Source organism: Microcaecilia unicolor, chromosome 11 (genome assembly GCF_901765095.1).
Source record: "Microcaecilia unicolor chromosome 11, aMicUni1.1, whole genome shotgun sequence".
Classification (NCBI taxonomy): domain Eukaryota; kingdom Metazoa; phylum Chordata; class Amphibia; order Gymnophiona; family Siphonopidae; genus Microcaecilia; species Microcaecilia unicolor.
The window spans coordinates 78,921,027-78,935,276 of NC_044041.1; positions in this window are offsets into that span (position 1 = coordinate 78,921,027).

Consider the following 14,250-nt stretch of genomic DNA (forward strand, 5'->3'; position numbering starts at 1 on the left):
ACTGAAGTTGCTGTCTAAGCCCTTTCCAGCCCATCCTACACCAGATTGCCATGTATGAGACACAGAACATATAAATATAAGTCTGCCAGGTATCAGCTCTAGTTCATCACAGCCAGAGTCGCCATCTAAGCATCACTTGACACATCCACACACATGCAGCCATTTAAGGTTAACTTTTATATAACTTCCATTTTCTAATTAGAGATCCTCTGTGTTCATCCCACGCCTTTTTGAATTCCGTCATCATTTGTGACTCTACCACCTCCTTAATGGAAGACTTTCCACATTTATGCTGTTAAAGCAAAGAAGAAGAGGAGGAGGAGACAGCACTCAAATAAATTGGTATTCGGTAGATGAGAGGCTGGTGCAGGTGCAGCTTACACTTCCACGGGAAGCCCACAGAACTGGTTCCATCCCCGCGGGAACCCTGCAGGAACTGCCTCCGTCCCCGCGGGAACCCCGCAGAACTGCTTCCATCCCCGCGGGAACCCCGCAGGAACTGCCTCCGTCCCCGCGGGAATCCCGCGGGTTTCGCGGGATTCCCGCGGGGACGGAAGCCGTGCAGCTCTCTACTCTGAAGACCCATAGGAAGGTATTTGGAGTTTGCTGTTCTATGTGCTGTCCTCTAATCCTGATTCCTGGCAACTGAGCTTACATCAAACCTGTATGCAGTGTTACATCAACCTCCAGTATGCAAATAATGCTAAGTGGTTCCGTTTACCTATGCTTATTGTCTGAGTGTTGTTTGCACATACCTTTGGGAAACAAAAAGAATCATAGTAGTCTTGGCTAGCAGTATAGACTGCAGGCTAGCCAACAGTACAGATTGCTTAGCAACCCAGTAGGGCAGGTAGTATAGGCTGTGGGCCAGTAAAGGGTCTGTAGGAATAGGCTGTTAAGTGACTTGACAGGCTGTAGAGACTGTGGGTTAGCTGTGCAGAGAACTCAAAGTATAGGCGGTTGCCAGCAGCTCATATCAGTACCTCCTGTTACACTTTCATTTCTTTTTCCATGGCAGATAGTAATTCTGAAAATGCTATAGTCTTTACCAGTGGCATAGCCAGACTTGACATTTTGGGTGGGCCCAGTACTAAAATGGGTGGGCACTATGTATATAGGTGTGAGTAGTATTTATTGGGATACTACTAAATAATATCTTAGAGTGTACTTGGAGGTCCTTTTACTAAGTTGTGGTAGCTGCAACATGTGCCGAAATAGCTATCCTTTCATCTACGCAGGCGATGAAGACAGCAACATGTGTCTGGAGATATAACAATATGGCAACAAAAGCAGCAGCCATAATTAACAAGCACTGGCACATAGTACAAACATTACCTGTTTTTAAGGATGTAAGAGTACGTATGGCATACAGTAGGGGCAGAAACTTAAAAGAAATATTGGCCCCTGCATGTTTAAGACCTCTGGATTGGCAAGAAGATAGAGAGACAGGACACAGTAAATGTGGAGTGTCGTATGTGTGAAGTGATGATGCAGACTACTAAGTTTAAAGATCTGCAGTCAGGACGAGAATATAAATTGAGATCTAAAACGTCATGTGCTTCAAACTTTGTGGTGTATTGTGTACGATGCCCGTGTGATAAACTGTATGTGGGGCAAACCACAAGGAACTTGGCAATTCGCCGGGGGGGGAGCATAAAAGCAATATACATACCAAGAAATTGACAGCTCCATTGGCAGCACATTGCGTTGAAAAAGGACATGCATTCAAATCTCTGCGATGTGTGGTCTTGCAGCAAGTAGAGTTTAATGTCAGAGGAGGAGATAAGAAGCGAGTACTAATTCAACAGGAACAGAGATGGATCTTTAATTTGAAAACTGTATATCCTGCGGGGTTGAATACAAAAATAGAGTGGATCCATTTCTTTTGAATTGAAGTCTGGGTAACCCTTTATGGGTGACGTCAGACGCCAGGGCATTTAATCAGGAAGCAGGAAGTGAGAGCTGTTTCCGGAAGAATGAACGGCCAGGAGTGAAGTGAGGGACTGAGAAGACGCTTTGCATATCGTGGAGCTGGAGAATAGGCCACTAATTGTGTTATTGTTTGAATTTAGAGTCGCCAGCCACAAATTGGAGTTACCACGGACCCTGAAGCAGAACATTAAAGAGTGTGTGTCCGAAACCTGGGCCAGTGTCGGCAGTGGAATTGACGGAGTGGCGACAGGTCATGGGAGAATAAATTGACCGACAAGATAAGTGATGTTTTCACCTAAAGTTATTTAAGATTGACTTTTATTATCGGGAGGTTTTTTGCCTATGATGACAGATAGAACTCCTTTGAAATATTGAGCTGTATAGCCAAAAACACGGAGTCTGTTGAGGCTTTTTCCTCCGGTATAACACAATAGGTATGTGAAGTGCGGTGTTAGGTTTTAAGAAGATAGTATTGTATACAGAACATAGCCAAAATACCAATAACATAGTATTCATGTTCAGAATTGCTGAACATGTATACCAGTAACAGTACCTTTAAAAGGCAGCAATGAATATATACAACAGCACTACGTGTCTCATTGGAAAAGCCAGACAAGTCAGACTCATAGATCCCCCATACAAACTATATGCCATACCAACAGAATCTCTCACCTCTCGCAGAACACAGACTCTCATCAATTACAGAATAAAGGACTAAAAGTTTGGAATTGCCCTGTAGTTTGGCATCAGCCCTGCCCTATCCCTAGACCCCCATCCCTCCCTGTAGCCTGATATCAACCCTACCCTACCTGTATCCCATAGTCTGGCATCTCCCCTGCCCTTCCTAATCTCACCCCCCCCCCCCCCCTCTCCACACACCCTCATATACACCAGCATTAAATATAAAACTTTTTTTAAAACTTTTACATCCTGGGCACTGCAGAGCCCACCCTCACCCAACATTAAATATAAAACTTTTTTTTAAACTTTTACATCCTGGGCACTGCAGAGCCCACCCTCACCCAACATTAAATATAAAACATTTTTTTTTAATCTGGGCACTGCAGAAGTATCCCCACAAAAAAACCCACCAATACATTGCCTGGGTAGAGCAGAGCCCAAGTCCACCACATAAATTTAAACATTTTTGTTTTTTTGTTACCTGTTCTTGAGCTTCCTATAACTGAGGTACAGGTCTACTGCTCCCAAGGATCTGATGGGTGTGCAGTCTTTATGCACGTTGTACAGACTGTGCTGCTGGAGGCCTAAGCTTGCAGTGTCTGTTGAAGGTTGGCCTTGCTGGGAAAGTTGATCCCAACTTTGCCACAGGCTTAGGGAGTCCGGGTCCCAGAAGCTGTCAGTGCTACTCTGTCTACTCTGCTCAGTGCTGGCAGGACATTGGCACACACTGTGTCTGTCTGGTGCACTGCGGGGGGGGGGGGGGGGGGGGGGAGACCCGAGCAGACCACTTTGGACACAAAAGAAATCAGAACTGCTCAAGCATTTGCAGGATGTGGAATGGTCTGTCACATATGTGCTCCTATAACACGTGTTAATCATCCTGATTTGCTAAGCATGTTGCCCCATGGGAACATAATAGGGGTCGAAGGATTAGGAGATCATAAAAGTATATGTTAAAACAAAGATTGGTTGTCTCAGAAACCACATTTCCTATGGATCATTCACTTTGTCTTGTCATCGAGGTTGTTGGTGGATTATTTTAAATTCTAGGATCTCACGTTCTTTTCTACCGGGTGAACCTTCTTATGAGCTTTAAAAAGTACAGTGACGTTTTGTGTAACTTTGGAAAGAGAAAAAGAGGACTGGAGTACCTGAAATGAACGTTTTAATCAATTACCGTATACAGGTATGTTGCTATAGCCTCTTCAATATCACATCATTTCAGACATTATATGATGTGCTAAAAGGTGTTTTGTTCAGTCTGCTTTTTACCTTTCTCAGTACTCAGATGTCAGATGTGTCCCTGATTTTCAGGGACAGCCTTTCTTTCCAGCGTGTGTGTGTGTGTGTGTGTTCAGTTTGTCTGTTAACTCTGCTGTATGCCTGTATCTGGTAGAAAGACTAACAGATTTAAACACTGCCGTTTTTCAAAGGCTGGTGCAGGGGAAGGGCTAGAGCTACCAGCATGCAACAGTGCAGCAACAGCGCCTGCAATGATAGAGGCAGTTTAGCCCTGTACCACTTTACTGGAACAGGTCCCCTGGCCCCGACACCCGACTTGTTCCCAAGCACTGTGCATCAACAATAAAGCAGGTCAGCATGGCTGTTGTTGGAGGCTTACATGTGGCTGAAATGCTGCTGTGCACAGTGGCGTACCAAGGGGGGGGCGGTGGGGGCGGTCCGCCCCGGGTGCACACCGCTGGGGGGGTGCCGTGCGCCTGTCGGCTCTTCGTTTCCAGGTTACTTCCTGTTCCAGGGCAGAGGGAGCATGAAAACGAAGAGCCGGCAGGTGCGCGGCACCCCCCCCCCCAGCGGCATGCACCCGGGGGGGTTCTTTCGCCGGGGGATCGGGGGCTCTTTCGCCGGGGGGGGGGGGGCGTTATGCTGTTCCGGGGGGTGCTGCACCCGGGGGGTGGGGCGCATCAGCGATCCACCCCGGGTGTCAGCCCCCCCCTAGGAACGCCACTGGCTGTGCACTGTGTGCAACCAAACCAACGCCTGAGAAGACAGGCACTGATTGGCAGGTCAGAGACTGGGTGTGCCATAACTACCGTGTCATGAAACGAAGTGAACTTACATTTGTACTTTTTTGTGTGCCTATAAACTAGGAGAAAAAAAGGAACACATCACCCGAGAGCTAGTGGATGTTACAAGCCTGTAAAAAAAATAAGGGAATGGAAGCCAAAGTCAACTACATTGTCTAGATATGTGCACACATGCATAGTAACAGCCCCCCCTCGAGATCCTATCTCACAACCAGTGGCGTAGCCTGAAGGCAATTTTTGGGTGGGCCAACAGGTTGGATGGGCAGGCACTTGAGAAACACCTGCCACCTGATGCACCCATGCCCTGCCCACGCCCCTACCCCTACTGCACACCTACCCTTCTCCCAAAAACTTCAATGGGAGTAGCAGTCCTGGCCTCAGTGGCTGCAGGTCACATTGAGAGCTAGGGGAAATATAAGAGGGTGCACTCTTCATCCTCCACATATGCTTCCCCCAAATATGCCCTAAATATTACAGTGGGGCCCTAAAATATCAATACATCTATCAAGAAAACTGAACAAGCCAAAGTACTATAGAATACTACATAGAAAATTGATACTTCCTTGAGATAAGATGGCCGACGGACCAGAACCCTAATAAGGAGCTCCCGAGCTGGAAGAGCTGGAAGAGCTCCTGGGATGGTCTAAACACCTAGACCGCGACCCAAAAAACGATCCGAGTGACCAGCGGAACGAAGATAACAGGGGTGAGCATTCCACGTTTTCGGGCGACCACCCCAAGAGCCATCTCGACCTCTTAGACCTGATCGCGTGGCAGCGGTGAGACCAACACTCGACCAGGCGGCGGACAGGGAGAGACCGCACAGCTGCAGGCGAGAAGCCGGCTCGGCCCGCCAAACCCATCGCACAGATCGAACAGCTGTGAGCGGACTTCTCCGCCCGCCTCTGGCATCGCATCAAGCGGCGGCGATGAGAGAATACGGTGCTGAACTTCCACCGCCGAGCCCCGCAACAGCTGGCCGCCCACCTCGTGGCCAACCTCCGCCACTGCTGACTGACACCCGCCCGCCTCTGGCATCGCATAGAACGGCAGCGACGAAAGAGTGCGGTGCTGATCTTCCACTGCCGAGCGCCGCAGCAACTAACCGCCCACCTCGTGGCCAACCTATGCCACCGCCGACTGACACCCGCCCTCCAAAGCTTGCCGGAGACCCCCTCGTGAACAGCTTTTCTCCCTCCGAGCTGATCCCCGGCACAACTGGCCAGACACTGTCGCCGGTTAACCACCAAAGCCCACTTTGCGGTCGCCCTCCGCCACTGCCGACTTGCACCCACCCTCCTGAGCTTACCGGAGACCACCTCATGGCCAACTTTGGGGGTTGACACAGGTATAGCAAAGAACCTGCTCGCGCCCACAGTGAACTCCACATCTCCTGCCAAACAAGTAAAGGGAACCGGAGAGCAAGGATGACGCGTGGCCTAGTGGGGTCAGACTGGATCCAGCGACGACCTCGTGGATGGGACAAGGCGCAACAGAACCGTGACCCGTAATAACCAAATTAACTGCCTGCTTTGCTTTACTTTGCCTTAGCTACATGTACTGCTTTCAGCTTGATTTAAAAGTTTATACTCTGCTTTGCTTGCTTTAAATAGAAGGCTTTAAGCGCATGCACCGCTTTCAACTTGGATTTAAAAGTTTTTACTATGCTTTAATTGCTTCAACTAGAAGGCAAATGAGCTGCCATACCAAAATATTCGAATGTTTAAATATTTAAATATTTGATGCAAATGCTTTTAAAATATTTAAATATTTGATGCAAATGCTTTAAATGTCTTGAACATAATACACAGAAGGCAAATGAACCGCTCAGCCAAAATAACATTATAAGGTAAGGGAAGAGCTTTGTACTTGCACTGCTAACAGCCTAATTTAAATGTAACTATCTCACTTGGCTTGTTCTGACAAATGAGCCACCTTGCACAGTAAGCTAACTAGATTAATATGTAACACTCACTATTATGCTCCAACTGTAAATACAGGCTTTGTTTAGCTCTGATTATAAACCAAGCATGATCAGTACGAAACATTGCCAAGCTTAAATGCAAATGTAGGCTTGCCTCGCTTTGAATGCTAACTAGCTGAATGTTTACCACAGTGCCTTAAACACAGATATGAATACCAGTAAAACACTCCTAACCATTCATTGTCTCACCCTACTCTTACACGCAAACACAACCCACAACCCAGATAACAGCAACCCCATAACTCACAAATCACACAGCACTCACACACACACAATGCCCACCCTAAAGAACATCCATAATAACCTACCCACAATACACCAATCCTACGCACAACCTACCAACAACTCACCAAACCAAAGACATAACAACCAACCAAAAGGAAAAATCTCCGAACATGAACACCACCAACAAAAAGAGGAAAACAACAACAACAACAACAACAAACTCAACCACCGAAGAAACAGACAACTAATAAAAATAAACACATCGAACCTCCCCACAGAACCATATCGCTCAATCCAACTAGGATACATCAATGCAAGATCAGCAGTAAGCAACTCAGTAGATATACTAGACTGGATCACCACAGATAATTTAGACCTTCTATTTATCACAGAAACCTGGTTTCCTAGCCCCACAGACCCCGCCATCTTACAAACATGCCCACCAGAATACAAAATCACCCACTGGACAAGGAATGGAAAAAGAGGGGGCGGAATAGCCATAATTTACAAACCCGAATTCACCATCACAACCACGGGTGAATCTACCTCACCACAACTTGAAATTGCATCGACAAGAATTAATCACCCAAACCTAATAGGACACCTTAACACAATCCTATTCTACAGACCACCAGGAAAATGGCAAGACTCCCAAACACAACTCATGGACTTCATCTCGAACACATGTGCATCTGCCACAAACATCCTTATAATAGGAGACATCAACCTACACCTTGAAGACGACACCTCAACAGGCACACGAGAATGCAAAGAATTCTTAAAACTCTGGGATCTGCACGCACCCAACACGCAACCAACACACAGAAAAGGACACACACTAGACATCATAACACACAAATTTGACCCGGACTCAACTATCATACTTACTGACACAAGATAGACACCTACATTATGGTCAGACCACCATAAAGCAAATGTCTCTCTCTACTGGCAAAAAACACACATAAACACAATCAATAAACAGGAGCGAACAACATACACCACAAGAGGAAAAATAGACCCCACAACATTCTGGCAACAGATCTACCAGAACGAATGGTCAACAAATGCTGACACCATCCAATTCCTCCAAGAATGGGACGATTTATGTACAACAACATTAGACAAAATCGCCCCAATCCAAACCAGAACATCACACAGAAAAAAATCAAACCCATGGTTTACCGAAGAGCTGAAAAAACTTAAAACACAAGTCAAGAAAATAGAACGTGCATGGAACAAAAAGAGAGATGAACAAAGACTAAATGCCTGGAAACTACTTCGGAGGAAATACAAATATACCATAAAATACACTAAAAGACTACACTACAAGACAATAATAGGACCAAACTACAAAGACACACATAAACTCTTCTACATTGTGAACAAACTGATAGACACCACACCAGTTACAAACAACAGCAAAGACATACCAGACGTTGACAACCTTGCGAAATACTTCAAGGAGAAAATTATACAATTACGACTCAAAATACCTGCCAGCCCTATTGAATACGCCACACTTCTAGATTGTCTAGACCCAGAAGACGGAATATACCCAGCAGACAGAACCTGGACCGAATTCGAACTACTATCAGAAGACCTCATCTCTGAAACACTTAAAAGATATGCCAAATCCCACTGCAAACTAGACATATGCCCAAACAACCTCATGAAATCAGCTCCTCAACAATTCATAATAGACCTAACGAACCACGTAAACTTCATGCTACAAAACGGACTTTTCCCAAAAGAAAAAGGAAAAATTTTACTCACCCCAATACCCAAAGATACAAAGAAAAGCGCAAGGGAAATAACCAATTACAGACCAGTAGCATCCATACCACTAATAACCAAAATAATCGAAGGAATGGTAACTAAACAACTCACAAACTATCTAAACAAATACTCTATACTGCATGATGCTCAATCAGGATTCCGATCGAATCACAGCACAGAAACAGTATTAATTACCCTTATGACTAAATTTAAACAAATGATTGCAACCGGCAACAATATACTCCTCCTACAATTTGACATGTCAAGTGCCTTCGACATGGTTGACCACGGAATCCTATTACACATACTTGAATATTTTGGCATTAGAGGAAATGTCCTAAACTGGTTCAAGGGGTTCCTAACCCAGCGTTCATATCAAGTCACATCAAATTCAGCCACGTCTGCCGCATGGACACCTGAATGTGGAGTTCCACAAGGATCACCCCTCTCACCAACCATTTTCAACCTAATGATGATTCCCTTGGCAAAACTCCTATCAAACCATAACCTCAACCCATATATATACGCCGATGATGTAACAATATACATCCCTTTCAAACAAGACATCAAAGAAATCTTCAATGAAATCAACCAAAGTCTGCACATCATGAACACCTGGGCAGATGCATTTCGTTTGAAACTAAATGTAGAAAAAAACCCAGTGCCTGATACTTACCTCCCAATACAACACAAATGAATTTACCACTATAAACACACCAAAACTAAACCTTCCAATCTCAGAAACGTTAAAAATCCTTGGAGTCACTATCGACCGATACCTAACACTCAAAACCCATGCAAACAACACAACCAAAAAGATGTTCCACTGCATGTGGAAACTGAAAAGAATAAGACCATTCTTCCCAAGATCCGTCTTTCGAAGCCTAGTGCAATCCCTCGTACTCAGCCATCTGGACTACTGCAACTCACTATACGCAGGCTGCAAAGAGCAAATACTGAGAAAACTTCAAACAGCCCAGAATACAGCAGCCAGACTCATCTTCGGAAAACCAAAATATGAAAGTGCAAAACCCTTACGAGAGAAACTACACTGGCTCCCACTCAAGGAACGCATTACTTTTAAAGTATGCACATTAGTCCACAAAATCATTCACGGTGAAGCCCCAGCCTACATGTCTGAGTTAATAGACTTACCACCCAGAAACGCTAAAAGATCATCCCGAACTTTCCTCAACCTCCACTTCCCTAACTGCATGGGCTTGAAATACAAAGCGCTGCACGCGTCAACCTTTTCTTACATGAGCACGCAGTTCTGGAACACACTGCTGTGCAACCTGAAAACGATCTACGAACAAACCACCTTCCGCAAATTATTGAAGACACATCTTTTTGCTAAAATCTACGGAAAGAACCAAAACACATAAAGTCCACACTCACTGTTCAGTAATGCATCAATGCATCCACTTCTGAATCCTTATCCCCCGAAATCTCACCACACTCATACCTTTACCCACAGAGGAAAGTATACCATATGTTTTCTTGTTATTATATATTGCCCTTTAGCTTCCCTTGTTTCCTTCCAATGTTTCACTGTTCTTTTCCATTGCTATATTCCTTAACGACATTTGATTTGTCTCGTATAACTCTTCAAAATGTAATCCATAACCGAATTCTAACAAATTGTAATTCCATCATTCATAATGTATTGTAAGCCACACTGAGCCCGCAAAAAGGTGGGAAAATGTGGGATACAAATGCAATAAATAAATAAATAAAAATAAATACTTTGGTCACACACACAGAACAGAAATGCCAAATACAGAATAAGTGACCACAAACCATAAACAAATGAAATCAAAATCCCAAGAGGCCAGACCTTGCATGTAGCACACAGCACAGAGAAATATAAAGAGATTCATTTCCTCCTATTCTGTGCAAAATATAATGATAGCACATGGAAGAGATGGTGTTTGGGGGGTACAACTAGGGCAATTGCGTTTGGCCCCATAGCCAGAGAGAACCCCAGGCCAGTCGGAAGCTGAAGAAGGCGCAGCCTGCATGGGCGTAGTTTGACTGTTTCATTTGGGGGGGGGGGGCAAAGGGTATGGCTTGGCATATTTGCATATCATTTGCATATATACATCTCATACATATTCATTATGGCTATTAATAAAAACAACAAAAACACACACGCACCAGACTAAAATGCTGAATATGAAGCCAGCATATAAAAAACAATAGGACCAGACACTATGAAATAGCACAAAACCTTACAAAAATACACTCAAAACCTATACAGAAAACTTTACACACAACAGTCTTAACCCACCTATGAAAAGACAGTGCTATAAATTTTACATTGGACTCTAGAGCACCAATATACCTGCTACTGGAAAACTGTAACAAGCTGGACTGTTACACATTCCTACACAAACACTACATGCTAGCAGAATCCGTCACGTCAGTCACATATGCAGAACATGGACAGACCCTCATGTGATACAAAATAGGGAACCACAAAAAACATGCCCACAAAAACTGAAATATAGATCTCTTCAAGAAAGCTAGACTCTGTAAGCAGTGCAAACACTGGAAAAAGAGAAACAGAAATGTATTTTCTCTGCATTCTGCAAAATACGCAATACAACAATAGAAAAAAATGTACATTTCACAAAGCAGGCACATCTTAGTCCTTAAAACACATTAAGGACTACCTTTGTTGTCTGAGCGTTCTGTTTTTCTAGTTGGTCTGGTCCCAGTCTCTTTTCCACTTTCCAAGTAGGAGTCTTCTCCTAAATTCTTTTCTAGGTTGACTTTTCCATTTCTTCACTCTTCTCTGGTCTTCTTCCTGTCCTTCTCTGCATCTGTCTGGCATTGATCTTAATTTTACGTCGTTCACCTCAGCCCCCCCCCCCCCCCCCCCCCCCACTTTTCTCTCACTCTTTAGTCCATAGTATCCATTTACCTACTGGCTTTGACCATCTCCCTCTCATTCCCTCTCCAGCACTCCCATTCCCCCCTCTGTCTCTCCTAAATTTCTCCCCCATCTTTCACCCACTTCATTAGTCCCCCATTCCCATACTATGTACTCACCCCTTTGCTGCGACGTCAGACTCCGAACTGGATTCAACGAATCAGCAGCGTTACTTACAGCATGGCCACAGAGGAGTCGGAGGAAGACGAAATATGAAGACTGCGGGTCGGACCTCGGCTGGCGGGGGTTGGGGCCCCCCGCCAGCAAAAGTAAGCAGCGGGGGAGGGTTAACAGCGGGGAGAGGGGCCAGGGCGAAATCTGCGGGGGCTCAGGCCCCTGTGGCCCCACGCAGATACGCCCCTGGCGTGTATACATCGCTAACGCTGCCCGGAGCACAGAAAGATTGAAGACTGCAGCGCCGGAGGAAGGGAGGAAGAGAGGGGTTAGACAGAATCGGCGATCGGCAATGCAGGCGGTGGCAAGCCATTTGGGGGAGCACTGCCCCCCCTCGCCCCCCCAAACTACGCTCATGGCAGCCTGTTAATAAGCTTTGGGGTCCCCTCCCAAATTTCTGCCTTGCGCCCCAGCCATATCTAACACGAGCTCTGGCAGGATGTACATTTCAAATCTGACATACTCTAATCAAAAAATAGAAATTTTTTTTTTTTTTTCTACCTTTTGTTGTCTGATCATTTTATTTTTTAAGTCATGTTGGTCCGAGGCTCTGGTTTCTAAATCCTTCTGCCTTCTCTTAACTCACTCATCAAGGTCTCTTGTTCATTTGATATTTCTACTCTCTCCATGTCCACTATTCATCTTCTTCCATCTCTGTACCTCTAGCTTCCTCCATGTTCAGTATCTCCCTTTCTCTGTGTCCCTATATTTCCCTGTCCAGCTTCTCCCCTCTCTTTGTCCCCAGTGCCAATATATCTCTATCCTCTCTGACCCAACCCCATCCAGCTTCTCTCCCTCTCACTCCCTCCCTCCCCTTTCCAGCATCTGGTTTGCTTGCTTGATTCCCTGCCTGCCTGCTCACCCGCCCTCCCTTCCTTCCACCCTCTCTCCCTCCCGCTGTAGGTTCAGTATTTGATCCCCTTTTCCTTCATCTCCTTGGTCTGGTATCTGTTTCCCTTCTCTCCCTCCTTGTGCTGATCCAGCAGTTCTCTCCCTTCTGTCCAGCCCCCTCCTCCTCTCACAACCAGCAGCTTTCTGCCTTCCCTCCAGCTCCCTCTTCTTCCCACATCCAGAAGCTCTCTCCCTTCCATTCAGATCCCCTCCTCTTCTTCCTCCCGTGTCCAGCTCTCTCCCTTCCCTGCAGCCTCCTCTTCCTCCCAAGTCCAGCAGCTCTCTCCTGTCCATCCAGTCTCCTCCTCCTCCCATGTCCAGCAGCTCTCTCCCTTCCATCCAGCCATCCCAAGTCCAGCAGCTCTCTCCCTTCCATACAGATCCCCTCCTCCTCTTCCTCCCACATCCAGCAGCTCTCTCCCTTCCCTCCAGTCCCTTTCCTCCCACAAATATGGCAGCAGCACTGTCCCTTCCCTCCAACCTCCCACCTCCCCCCACAAATCCAGAACTTCTGCCTTCCCCCAATCTAGCCTGCTCCAATCCAACATCCCTTGCTGCCTTTCCTCTCGCGGGTCTAGGTCCGCCCATCCAGGAGTGCTCCCTGCCTCTTTCTGCTCCTCCTCGTTGCTGCCACAGTGCCTGAAGCTCTCTTTTTTGGGCTGTCGCTGCAGCGATTCACACAGGCATTTCCCTCTGCCGCGTCCATCCAGCCCTCTCTGATACAACTTCCTGTTTATGCTCGGGCCGGATGGACGCAGCAGGAGGAAATGCCTGTGTGAATCGCTGCCAGCGACAGCCCAATAAAGAGAGCTGCAGGCACTGTGGCAGCGGCGGGGAAGAGCAGAAAGAGGCAGGCAACACTCCTGGACGGCTGGACCCAGATCCTCAGGAGGAAAGACAGCGAGGGATGTTGGATTGGGGATAGTTAGGGTGGGTCTCGGGCCCACCCAGGCCCACCCATAGCTACGCCCCTGCACCTTGTGAAATTTCATCCCAGACTGATTTCAATACTTTTTGGGTCATGATGGTAGAAGTAGCCATGTTATTTCTATATGGGTCTGTGAAATTTGATTAGATGAGTTAGTACCTAAATTGATATACTGCTTACAAACGGATGGGATGGGCAACATCTGTAATTCATGGGTGTTTTAATTTGTTCATAGCTCATCTCTAAGTGAATCATCACTACAGATAAATTATGACTCTGTACTGTGATTTGGTAGAGAGTGTAATGTTTTGGAGTAGAAATAAGAGCCAATATCAACTTCTTACCTTGATCTGCTGCACTTGGTCACAGGGCTGCTGTGAGGGGGGGGGGGGGGGGCAAGATTCTCTGGGGCCTGGCCTCCAAGGGCAGCCCAGTGCTGGGGTCTGTCTCTTTCCTGCTCCTGACAGGACCCGGGCGATCATGTCCCAACAGGAGCAGGAGAGAGAAAACTCCGATGCCGGGCTCCCCTTAGAGGCTGCAGAGGAGCAGACACAGTGCTTTAGGGCCTCTGGTTTAGCTGCAGAAGCCTTCCTCCAGTGCTGTTCTTTGCCGCATTGCCTGCCCTGCGGCTGCTTTTCCCCTCATGTTGCGCATGCCGCAGGGCAGGCAATGCGGC